This window comes from Cyanistes caeruleus, chromosome 10 (assembly GCF_971803275.1).
Source record: "Cyanistes caeruleus chromosome 10, bCyaCae1.hap1.1, whole genome shotgun sequence".
NCBI classification, from domain to species: Eukaryota; Metazoa; Chordata; class Aves; order Passeriformes; family Paridae; genus Cyanistes; species Cyanistes caeruleus.
In genome coordinates, this window is record NC_141710.1 from 15981984 (window position 1) to 15995055 (window position 13072).

General features: G+C 39.2%; 1 protein-coding gene and 2 long non-coding RNA genes across 4 annotated transcripts in view; 1 reads left to right on the forward strand and 2 right to left on the reverse strand.

The window, feature by feature from the left end:
- The window catches only part of PDE6D (phosphodiesterase 6D), a 33743-nt gene that overhangs the window by 18738 nt on the left and 1933 nt on the right, over positions 1 to 13072 (reverse strand). The window lies entirely within an intron of this gene.
- Positions 496 to 8436, reverse strand: LOC111933421 (uncharacterized). Its single transcript, XR_002866694.2, has 3 exons — positions 8294 to 8436; positions 7041 to 7182; positions 496 to 4859 (listed from the first exon to the last, which is right to left on the reverse strand). It is a non-coding gene; the product is annotated as an uncharacterized LOC111933421 (long non-coding RNA).
- LOC111933420 (uncharacterized) lies at positions 5687 to 12196 on the forward strand. 2 transcript variants are annotated; one of them, XR_015274525.1, is made up of 4 exons: positions 5687 to 5818; positions 7421 to 7566; positions 9771 to 10062; positions 10182 to 12196. It is a non-coding gene; the product is annotated as an uncharacterized LOC111933420 (long non-coding RNA). The 2 variants fall into 2 exon arrangements; XR_015274526.1 differs by having other exon boundaries at positions 7424 to 7566.

Below are 13072 nucleotides of genomic sequence, written 5' to 3' on the forward strand. Positions count from 1 at the left end.
GATAAACTCAAGCCATTTTCTTTAGAAAATGTATTTCCCTATCACTATATAAAAGATGTCTGCTGATTTTCCTCTGGGAATCTTCTGTTCCTGGGAGATACAAATTTAATGTTGGACTTGCTCATGCCTACGTGGCACTAGACCACAAAACAGGGAACAAGGAGTTTGTTTTTCATTTTCATAAAGGTCAATAAATACACTATTCACTACTAAAATATCAGCTAATATACAATCAGAGCAAAGTCCATCTATTTTTGAAATTACCAGTGTCAGATTCTGTAGTATTTCTTTACAAGGTTCATTGGAATAACAAGGATCCCAAATATACAACAGAGGTAATTAACCTCTAATTTCTATGAGCACATTCATAAAAGACTGCTTTAGGGTGAGAAGCAGGAAGAGAAGAAAGAAGATCATAGTTGAAACAAAAAGAGAAAATTTTTCTTTTGTCAGTAGTCTGGCAATACTACAAAGCAAGTACAGACCACAGCAATATTTTTATTTTTTTTAATACAAAAACTAACCAATAATCTTAGCTAGAAGTGCATAGCTGAATGCTCAGATTTGTGGCATTTCAGTAAGTGTGCTTTAATTGCTTATTTTCTATCTCTTTCCATTGTAAGACAAACAAAGATGCCATTGAGGATGCATCTCCCCTGATAAAGCAATCAGAACATGAGCCTGCAATTACAGTAATACTTTGCATAAAGGCTTCCCCTATTAATCCAAAAGAGCTTTATTTCAAAACCCACTATTTTACCAGGCTGCCATTCTCAATAGTGCAAAAATTCTTCTGGATTCTTTGTGCCTGAATTCCAAGCAACTCAAATGGGCTTCTTCTCTGTAGAGAGTATTTATTTGTTCCATTTCCAAGGATAAAAAGGCATGGAACAGTGGCACCACTGCATGTCCAGCAGTTCAACAACATCAGGTTCTTCCCACTGTTCCTTGGACTGCTGCCAATGTCAGAGATGGCATCACGTCATTCACACACACAGGATGTGTGTATTAGCCAAACACCTATGTTTGTAAACCTCCTATTAATCATCCCTGCACTGCCATATATTAACATTAAGTAGGTGATTAGTGTCTTAGCTGCCAACAGCCCTGCTAGCTTGGTTACCTCTCAGGTGGATACTGTTTACTCAAGAATTTTATTGTAATTTCTGTTGGCAAAAAATATTCTACAAAGAACAAATGTATATTCCATCTTTTAATGGAATTCTTTTTCTCAGTCTTCATGAAACAAAACCCAAATCAACAATCCCCCAAATTTAGCGTATAAAACATGACAATTCACAGATAGAGATGATAGACAATTCACTGTCAGAACACCAAATTTAGCAACCAGGAAGAACTGTGATTTTTAAAAATCTTCTTCAGCAAAGACTGGCCAGGGCAGAATCAAGCATTACAGGTTTTGTACATTTAAAATACTTCTTACTTCTGCATACCTGCTTAAAGACTGGAAGAGGCTACAAGCACATTGCACTATTACTGGGGAGAGATCCTGTTCTGAGCTGCCCTTTAAACACCCCTCCATGCACAGGAGGGCAGATCCTTAACTCTGGATATACAAGCAACTGCAGCTACCACAGAAGTCTTCAAGAGACATCATTTTAAGGGATTCAAATGATACTTCATTGTTCTCCAACAATCTTATGTAAGTAGTGAATGTTTGGTACATGAAAGGAGGCATCTTTCGTATCAAGAGCTGTTCATCGATGTCTTTTACATGAAGGACAGAAAGTTGTCCCTACAGAGAAAGTTCTACCCTGGACTTTTTGCATTTCTGATATGAAGTTGCTTTTGTTTGGTTTCTTGCTCTTCCAGGGAATCAGGAAAAAACAGAAATAAAACTGCATTCTAGAGAACACTTTAACTTGTGCTGCTGAGAACAGAAACTAGGCCAGGGGAGATTTCAGTGTTGCTATCAAGTGGGGCTTCCACCTATACAGAACAAAGCAAAAAAATCACTATTGAAAAAGTCTTTGTAAAAACATTCAGGGAAAATCTGTAGCTCAGTCTTCAGACAGACATGTCTCAACTTCAGAGAGGTCAGTAAAAGAGGAAAAATTCATTTGCACAAAGGACTTCAGGGACTCAGGGATTTTTTTTTAGGCATAGAAACTTCAGGCTGTGTGCTACCACTCCAAATCCTCCCCATCAGATCAATAAAGCCTGCAGTCATTACATCTGATAGCTCCTGCCTTCCAGGAAATGAGTTTATGAGTTTTATTCTAATTGTTAAAAGGCAGGTGTTCACACCACCAAAATCAACTGCAAAGGGAGCACTGAAGAGATTCTTGTTGGCAGTCTCAAGAGGAAGTAGGAATAAAAGGTCAAGCACTGGATTTCTCTTGCATTCACACACTGATTCTGTCTGAATTCCCCTTACTGAACACCTTTTCAACACAATGTTAATTTTTAAACAGTACCTTTCTCTGGCAACTGAATTAACTGGGAATTTGTCACTACACTCGAGTCAATCCAGATTAATGCACAAAGTGAATTTAGAGTTGAGCTAACTATCCCTTATTTAACCTTTGCCTGAATATTTTTATTCTCCAAGAATCCAATTCCAAAGCTTTGAAGTGACTTGGAACCAGACACATTCACCCAGGGATAAAGGTATGCACAGTGGGGAAATCAAGCAGAAATGGTTAAACTGGGGTAAATTTTAAGCATATGAACAATGTGGTTTTACCTAGACTAGAGCTTTTTCTAGTCTACATAGAAAAAGCATAGACACCTCTTCTTTGACACTGGGAAGAAGAGTACAGACTGGGCTTTATCCAGTGCAGTACATTTACACTGTGGAGCTACATCCCTTCAAGAACTCCTGGCACCAACAAATTCCATATTGCCCAAGCCATTTGGCATAAAGATGGTGTGTATTCCCTCAAGGTGAGATTACAGCTCTGTGTGCTATTCAGAAAAATAGGCCAGACAATTGAACTTCTTTTTCCAGGTGGGCTCATTTGCCCTTTCTCACAAGTAATGCTGGAAAAAGACAAAAATGAATGATATCCCAAAAAGATCTTTACACAGCTTTTAAAGCAAATGCCAGTTGCAACCTTCAGGGGACACGTGCTACTGCTGCAGTATATCTGGTAGTTAGTCTTTAAGGGTTTATGTTTATGACAAGAGTGAAAACTAACTACTGCAGCAGAAGTAATATTGGCTGAACACAGATCTGCTGTTTTGTTCAGTCTCCCAGCTGTGCCCAGTGGATCTGTGCTGGCAGGAATGTGATGCTGGAATTGGTAGAGCAGAAGTCACTCAGTTCTCCTAAAGGTGATTTATGCTTTTCTGAGGTTGCTCTGCAACCTTTAACTGCCCCACAATATTTCATACAGACCACATCCCTCACTGTTTCAATCCAGAGATGTTGTGTAACCAGGAATGCACCTAGAGATCACCACAAGTTCTCTGGGAAAACAACACAGTATCCTTGAAATTAATTACGGAATGGCAAGGGGATTTAATCTTATTGAGATTTCATATAAAACAGCATTTAGCCCTGGCACTCACAATCTACACCTAATAAACAAAATAAAAATTCAAATCAGCCAGAGAAACAGCTACAACAAGCACTTTCATAAACTCCACAATGACAAATGCCAGTCTCCTATTTGCTGACACAGCACAGCAGAGGAACAAGCCACACTTTTCCTGGCATTAGCTTAAATGGTTCCTTGGATATACACTCCCTGTGGATAGTGTTGGCCTGAATGTCACTGGAGCTACAAATACTTCATTTTTGCTTGGTTTTTTTTTTTTAACTTGGACTATGTCTGCATGAGAAGTGGGCATCCTTGCAAACTGTACATCCCCCACAGCCAGAAGAGTTGACTAAACAAGAGCATCCTCACTGCCAGTTACCCTGTTTTTCCAGGCAGAAAATTATTACGAACACCCTCAATGCCAAGCTGAGGGAGTCAGTAGGGATGTGAATACTTAGATGGATGTCAGTGGCCCTCTAGACTCAGAGGACAAGACCAAAGTGAGAATCAGATACAGTTATTTAATGGATAAGAGAAAGAAAAGTCATGGATCTGAGACACTAAAGTGGTTTTATCTCTGGAGTACTATGCAGGCAGGAACACATGCTGCCATACAGCATCAAACAATTTTTGGTTTTCCACTTAAAACTGACAGGACTACGATTATTCAAGGAAAACAAGTTCATTATCTTGTCTCTTCCAAGGAAGGGAGGAAAACTCAGAGCATGAAGACCAAGTGGAGAATGAAAGCAAAATGAAAATACAGTCAGGAGGGAATGATTGACAGTTGCAGGAGAAAACTAATCTTGTAAATGGACCAGAGGCTGCTGAAAGCGGATGCAGAGAGGAGGAATAAAGGGGGATTTATGCAGATTGAAGCAGAACTCTCAAAAACCAAGGACTCGATATCAGAAATACTATTCTTTTTTTGGAATCTCCAGAATATGAGAAGTGCTTCAAATGGCAGAGTGGACTAGTGATTTGACAATTTAACCATCCCAACATTTTACACAGTGTTCAACAGTACAGCAGTCTGAAACGAGAGACAGACTTTGGAAAAGCACTACAGCAAAACACAAGAAGTACAAGGAAACAATTCAGTTCCAAACCAGCTGAGAGGAGGTAAAATACCTCCTCACCAAAATGATTTTGTTCTGAATGCTGTACTATGATCAACCTCTACAGCTCCAGTAACATGACCTACACGGATGTGAACCTCCGAGCGTGTCACTAGGATCACCATGATCTGGAAGATGGAGGATCTGTGCCCAAACCAGGATCTCTCTGCTTTAGCATGCAGTGGAATTCAGAAAAAAACCACATTATGGTGGGGACAGAGTAACGAAACCTCCACTGAAATGACAAAAAAAGCAATGACCTCTATTACTCTACTCTGCTTCCAAGCACCTCTTACAGCTTTCACTATTAATAAAATCTACAGTTATGTTTATAATAAGGTGTAAATTTTATTACTTTAATGTGCTTGTAGCTGTATGTTAAATTTTCAGAATATATCAAATCAGATTTTTGCAATTTCAATAAAAAACTATTAATATATATTTTTAGCTCAAGCAGTGGAATATCTTATTTCTGCTGTGAAGAAAGACAGAATGTATAACTACAATTAGCTGTAATTCAAAAGTTGATTCCTTGAATATAGGTATTAACAACATGAAAATAAAATTTACTCCCTGGAAAGCTAGACTTACAGAGGATACAAATATGTTTATAAAATATGATTTTGGTGTTTTAAAGTGCGGACTTCATAAGCATTCATGTTAAGGTGAATGCTAATGTGAAGTTAGACACAAAAAGCTGAAAAACTGCCATTAGCTGCACCCTTTACAGGTGTGCCTACATTAAAATATAGTCCTTTTTTATTTGAATTTGCACCTTTCCAAACAGTCTACTGCTTCATTCCCTGCACCTGCTATTTCAGAACTGGCAACATTAGGAATGAGGTATACAATATTACTAAGAGGAAAACAAGGTACTGCTTTATCAGGGAAAACAGATGCAAGAAACCATCATGAACTGTGAAATATTTTCAGCTGGCCACTGGTAGGGCTGTAGTTATATGAGAACCTTAAAGAGGGCAGTATGGCTGGGGATCAGCAGTAGAGGTTTGTGCTAATTAATTAATTAGTAGAGTAGTTAATACTGCCCCTCTAATTAGTGTAGGGAGGGAGAAGGTGGTCATGGAGGGATTGCCAGTGGTGAGAGGAAAGGAACTTATTCTAGTGATGAAGTGGAAGATATGTGGAAAACCAGGGAGCCAGTGTTTCTTAATTCTTATGAAACTAATCCTTAAGGTCAGTATGGTAGTAGTATAATGCAGTTCCCTTAGAAGGAATTAGAGGGGGAAGCACATAAAAGAATCCTTTTCTGGAGCTGTTTAAATACTGTGTTTTTATGGCAACAATACAATTGTAACGATGTCTTGTAGATTAATGAGGGTTCCATAAATGAATGGCCCAAACTGGATTGAGAAATTTACTGGCTTCTCTGTCTCTTTCTGGAAAGAGTATTTAAAAACAACATGCATTTGCTCTCAAAGGCTGCATGGGGTTTTCAGCCAATGATTTCCTCTGTCTGGTTCATTGAGAGCTGCAGAGAATAGAGCCTCTAATAGCACTTGCTGCATGGTTCCAGACCCTGTTTGTGACTTTGTCTGGTGACCAGGCAGTAAGTTGTTACACAGCACAATAATGCTGAAGATTTCTTGCAGAGGTCAAGGGCAAAGAGAAAATTACTACCTTACTGAGGTCATCTCAAATGCATTTCTCTTAAAAGAAATTATGTGACCACAGACTTACCAATTTGAAGCTAAAATGCACAACTAATAATGGTAAGCTAGGTTTTAAGAATTGGTGTTGGATAACTAAACATGGTATGTGAGAAGCCTTGTCAGGTAAGGTGGTGCTGAGTGTTGGAAAACACATCAAGAGGCTGCATTGAGCTCAACTGATCTGAGGCTGTGGGCATAACATCCAACAGCAGCAGTGGCTGGAGAGGACTCTGCTTACAGCCCTCCCTAGCTGCTTCTTACTTTCTCCCTCAAATTGAATAGCTGAGCTGTTGGTAAAACTGTCAACCAGCACAGGTCCTGCTCCTTAGCCTGTTGCTGAAGTTACTTAAGCCAGCATGCAGGAGGCTGCAGGGCTCATCTGAGCAGATTGACTACTGACTCTGAAAAAGAGGCAACAAGGAGGTGGGGATGGTAACCCATGCTCTGTACAGCTGCTGTGACAGAAGCATGGAGCAGAAAGAATGCAGATATTTTTGGATGTCCTCTTTGCTCAGAAGCAGGATGCCACTTCCTGGACTGAGCTGTTTTTAAACTTTATTTTAAGTCTACTAAGATTCAAGCAAAATAACAAACAGAAGAACTTTTTACCTCTTTACTTCAGCTTCTGAGAAAGGAAGTAACTTTACTAAGAAATGGTGAAATCTTAAGCTGGACTGTAACAACAGGCCAGTATTCTAATACACTAACTCAAAAGAGTTAAGATGGAAGTGAAATGTTTAAAGTACCTTTAGAAGATCCACCTGTGTTAAAGGCTGGTACATATTTCTTGGTGTCCAGTTTCCAGATGGGTTGGTCTATTTCACCACATGGCAGTATATCAATGGGGACAGTGATCACTCCTCTACCTTCTCTCTCTGCAAACTCTTCCTTCAAGAGCAATTGAGGGTGTTGCAGAACTCTCGTAAGGAGAGTTGGCAACAGTTCATGCCAGCACTTGAATCAAAACTAGGTCCCCCTTAGCGAGGGTTTCTGTAAGAATTTTCCCATACACAAAATTTTTATTTAAAGCCATGCAAATAGACAGCTTTTTTACTGCCTCCTAAAATACAATTTCCTTTGACCTTTCAAACCAAGCTGACTTGACATTAATTCTCTGCTTCCTTAGCAGGCTGTCCCTGATCAGAAGTTTCTGACACTTAAAACATAAGATGAACTCTTGATTCCAAGCATGTCTAGCCTTCCTTCTCAAAAAACTTAAATTATGTCATGTGAAGAGGAGGAAAGTGGCATGCAGGCAGTCTGCCTTCATTGGTGAGTAAAGTATATGATCTTCTTCCCTGCTTTCTTGACAAATATGAAAAGATGTATATAATTAGCTATCCCAAGGACTAAATAAGCTTCTGACTTGCTACAGAGTAGATGAAGGTTATGTACAGTGTAGCATACAGAGCAACTCATATAAATAGTCCTCTGCAGAATTACAAAGTATAATGCCCTGCACTCTCAATCTCTAATAGAAGACTATTGCTCCTAGTTAGTTACAATCCTTTCAATACAAGATAAATTTAATAACACTATTCTTTTGTGCACTGCTATCCCAAAATACTGACTGAAAAAAAAAAAATCATTCTTCTTCTTTCTCCTTTTACCTAAGCCTGCCATTCTTCCAGAAGAATGCTGCATGAAATTCTAGTCATGTACATAATCAACTCAAAGGCTCACTCATGACTGAACTAATCTGATACTGTTTCCTTTAAGTCTCTTCTATACATAACATTTCTGTCACAGTGAGAATTCTGTTCAGGAGAAATATGACAATGGAATCTCAAATTCATAATCACAACTGAAAATCCTGGCTGTCAAGAATTTAGCAATGTGCAGTTGAGATCTGGTTCCTAAGAGAACCTTGGCTGCTGTCAGGTGTCTTCCAGACAGAGCCTCCCAATAGTCCTTACTGTGTCTGCTTGGGCATGAGGCCAAATGGCTTTGGAAACCTCACAGTAGTGCCCAACGAGTGTATGGGGATCAAACTACTCACCTGCTCAAACTACTTGGGGAGTGATGCTACACAGATGACAAACCTGCTTCTCTGCGTGCTCCTGGCGTAATCTCAGGACAAAAAGGCAGCATTTGAGAAAAGCTTTTAATATTCTGTGCTCGCTACTGCAGTTTATTGCACATCTAGAATAAACATATGATGTGTTCCTTAAGATGTGAGAACAACAGGTGTGCAAAAATCACCTTTCATTTGCTTAAATAACTAAATTTAATAAACTCTGTGGTACTAACATGCAGGGAAAAAAAGGACAAAATGTTGCCATGTGGCCCTTAATAGAGCATGATGTTTTCTGCTTGTTCTCTGTACCTGGGAATGTAGCGTATCTCCTACTTCTATACAAACACTGATCACTAGATGTAAGCAAAGCACTGGTTTATCTTTAATGGAGACTCTGAGCTCAAGTTGCCTTAATTTCCCTACTGAGAGAAACAGAAGAGGCTTATTTTACACAAATGTAAGATATACGGTAGCCTGCTATTTTATAAATTTTGAGTAAAACTTTGACTCAACATTCTTTCTGAGATCAGCCTAAATTCAGAGATAAACATGTAAGACCAAGTCAAATCAGCTTCCACACTAAGGCTGCTTTAGCTAACAGAAAACTTTTTTTGCCAGAGACACAAGAGCCACATCAGATACCTATATTAAAAAACCCTCCTCTGAACAGTATCTGCTGGTTTTTGAATACCTCTTCTCTTCTCTATATCCGTGTAAGCTTGGCTTTTATCCTATATGTTGGCTGTGAAGATGCAGGGGGTGGGAGGGGGAAGAAGCTCTACCAGTTCTCACTTGATGGATTAAATTACTATCTTCTGCTCTGTGGAAATTCAAATACTGTAACAACAGCTGAAGCATAAGGCACCAATGACTTCCAAGGATGCAAAGAGTAATTGATATCTTAATATGATACAAAGGAAACTAGGGGATATAATTTTACTAATGACAACTGCATTATTTTAAGTATTTTATTAGGTTGGCACTAAACAAGAATTAAAAATACTGAAACCATAATTCCAGCAAAATGCTGGATAGGTAGGCTTTGGAGAGATCAAAGGATAAATCATAGATATAAATTTGTAACTACAAAGTACTAAAGCAATATTGTAGATGAAAAAGAAAAACCTGAACTCCAATGTCAACTTCCACTCTTAAGCTGATGTCAGATGTATTCTCTGTGGCACCTGGCAACTCATTTGTATCCTGTGATGCCCCTTCCATTGTCCTGGGCATAAACCCCCACTTCCAACACTACACAGGGATTGCATTAAATCTGACAAGTAGACAACTGACTGTAGCTCAGATATCAAGTTAATGCAAATCTCAGGCTAACCATAGTTAAATATTTACACTTTTTTCAATGAAAGTTAACATGAGGAGGACATGAAGTTTTGGTGTTCACTCGGGAACCAGACAGGTAAAATCAAACCTGGTAAAACTGCTCTTGCTTTATTTGCAGGTGTGCCTTATAACTCAGTCATAAGAAATATGATGAGTGTGTTTAGCATGCCAGAACTAGAGATCATTGCACAGTGCAGAACTTCTGTCAATGCTGGAAATAATTCTGATATGGAAGGTACAGGTACCATGACATTCAACTACCAACTACAACCTGCGTAAAGCTTCTGTGTGAAACTCTGTTCTCTGAAACAAAGGTCTCTCAATGCTGCCGGGGTGGGAACTTGTTCCAGTCAGACTAACTGGGGATGTGGACAACTCTTGCTTGTAAAGTATTTTAAGTTTTGTAAAAGGTAAGAGGGTTAAAAAAAACCAGAAACCTGGATGAGGCAGAACAAACTCATGTTTTCTAGGGTGTTTTGAAATTGCATTAGAGCAAGCTATGTGCAAGTTCTGTTTTGGGTCTCTACAGAGTATATGTCTCAGCTTCTGGGAAGTCCTGTTCCTTGTTTTGGCTGGCCAGTGCCTCCTTTTAATCCATGAATTTGATGGTTCATCTTTCTATTCCATTGCAAGAAGTCTAACAGAGTGAGATCTGAGGAAGTGCACAGAGGAAACCTCAAAACAAAGGGGAATCTTTAAGCCAATTAAAGCTGCTACCCTGTTAGTTTTGTAAACACTGCAGCAGGTAAGCATTGCTAATTAATAGGCTGCCAAACACCTACCAGCCTAGCAATGAAATTGGAAACTTATTTCAGTGTTGCTTACAAGATTTCTCAACTTTGGAATGCTGCATCAAACTAGTTCAAAACTTCAGTGACTATTCTAGGAATTGATGGACAAGACTGTAATTGACTTCAGTTCCTGTGAGTACAGCAGACCAGGCTGAAGTTGGATGTGGAAGTTTCCCTGTCTGCGGAGTAGTATAAAGTTCATAGATACTCCTAGTGATTCTGGTATAACTACATTTTCACTACAGCTATACCCATCTTTCAAAGAGGATAATGCTCTGCTAGAAAGACTTCCTAGGAAGAAAAACAATGGTGAGAATAAAGCTGGAAAAAGCTCTGGGAGCTAGGAAGATGCTGCACAGGGAGCTTTGAGTACTGTAGAAAAGCAGGTCAGTCTTTCACATGAGAAGTTTTGCCAGCAAGTGTTGGAGTGCTTGAGCTACAGATGTTTGTTTACACTGACCACAAACACAAGTTTCATAACTCTAGTTGTTTTGGAGTTAATAGTGCCAGTTAATATTGTCTCTTCCTGCTTATGTTCACTCTATTACCTTGTTTTAGGAGACTTCTGAAAAATAGGCTACTGCACAGCCTTAAAATTAAGTTCATGGAAAACTGATGTTCATGTCCTAAACTGATACACAGCTACAGGACAAATAATACTACAGAGATTTTGATAAGACTTCTCTGTACAGAAGCAAATAAATAGGTGATATCTTGTTTGACTTGTAATATTTAAAATAGAAAGCAAATGCCCTTACTCCTGCGTTGAGAGGCAAGACATGGCACTTTAACCATCCTAGGAGAATCAACCAGTTCACTTGGGTTTTCCTCCTTGCTGTTCTGACTGAAACCTCACAAAAAGAACTGATTAAAGAAGTTGGACTGTGGCCTCTCAAGAGTTGGATGTGAATTTGCTGTTGCAAACTATGACTGGATATTTCTAATCTACAGCACAGATGCTTTCCAAATGCTGGCAAACCAAACTCAACAGGGTAACTATCTACAGGGTCCTTTTTCTAGTGTGTTTTGAAAAAACAATTCTCTGCTAGTTGATCTCAGAACAAAGGTAAAGAGGCAACCCACAAATTGTTAAGCAAGTTGTTGTGGGGGGAGCCATCAAAATAAAACAACCCTGAACTTTGACTGCTGGGGAAGTACATCACTGGTGTTACTTTCTTTTCATAAAATATACTAAATACATACATTTAATAGTACAGATTAGAGACAAAATGACAGAACAAGACTTGAAGAATGTGTTGAAAGGGTGAGAGTCAAGTAAAATGCCCTTCTGTAGCTTGAGAGAGTAACTGTCCCGTCTTCCAGAGGAAAAAAACACAAAGGCATAATCTAATTTCATGCATTTGAGACCACAGGACCAGATGTGCATAAATACTTGCAGAGACAAGACTTGGCTAATACTTCACACAAATGAATCTTCAGTTACCAACTGATGCTGCTTACAGCCAAACAAGTGAGTTTTCATAGCACTAAACTACCTGTAGATATGTTGGGTGTAACAACTGCTGCTCAGGCAAGTGCCCTCAAAACAGTTTGTTGATAAACACACACACAAGCTCTGTTAGCAAATATTGTCCCTCAACAAGTGACAAGCTCTAAGTGTTTGTTGTCTGCTTTCAAAATTTGTCTGCACCATATTTACTGAACTGTTGTGTTCAATTTTAACTGCTGCCATAAAAAATCTTAGGAGAAGTGTAATAAAGTATAATATTCTTGTTTTCCTGCAAGCATCAAATATATTGCCCTTGGTTTTAATATTTTTAAAATAGCAAAATCCATGAGAAGAGGGAATAAATGTTCCTGGCTTGAATTTTGGGACATTAGTCACAGCATGTTTCTGCACTAGTGTCATAGAGGAAGGAAAACCTATCTTTGCATTGAAATTAGAGGGTGGATTTAGGCTATAATTTAATTTCCACATGCCCAAATCATCCAGCATGCCTCAATGAGTAGAAAAGCTTGTAATTAACCCCTTCTCAGGAACCACAAGTAAACAGGATTGTTTGAGGAAACTGATTTCTCAATGTGAACTGGACTTCCAGCTAGAGTGTCTGCTGTCATGTTAAAATTAGGGATTATTTTGGAAGCCTCCTTCCTTCCTGATGCTTCTGGCCCTAGCAACTGTTCTTGCTTCCCAAGAATCCCTTGCACACAGCCCCTGGGTACAATGCCATGCTCCTCTCTTGCGTTAAAAGCAAGTTCAGTTCAAGTGCCAAGGTTGCAGGATCTGCTTAAGTTGGTGGAGTTGAACTCCCTCCCTTGTGGGAGCAGAGGAGAAAGTTTCCAGGTACTTAAAAGTATGAACTGAACAGTTTTTCAGAACACATTTCTCTCTTTCTTTCTATTAATTGAGTACATGCAGCAATAGGGTGTGTGGAAGATAAAGCATCTCTGAACTGCAATTGTCTCTGGAGCAGATACCTGCCCTTGGACAAGGGATAGGAAGTTTGAGCTGATGTCTCCCTTGCAGGGAGCGTGGTTACAGCTGGGCATGAGCAGTTTCCTGTGGGGATGGTGTGGTGTCTCAAGGCTTCCTCACAAATGAGGAATGTCTGCTCAGCCTCTCTTCTGGTTTACCAAAGGCAACATAGACGTTTTTCAACTATTTCAA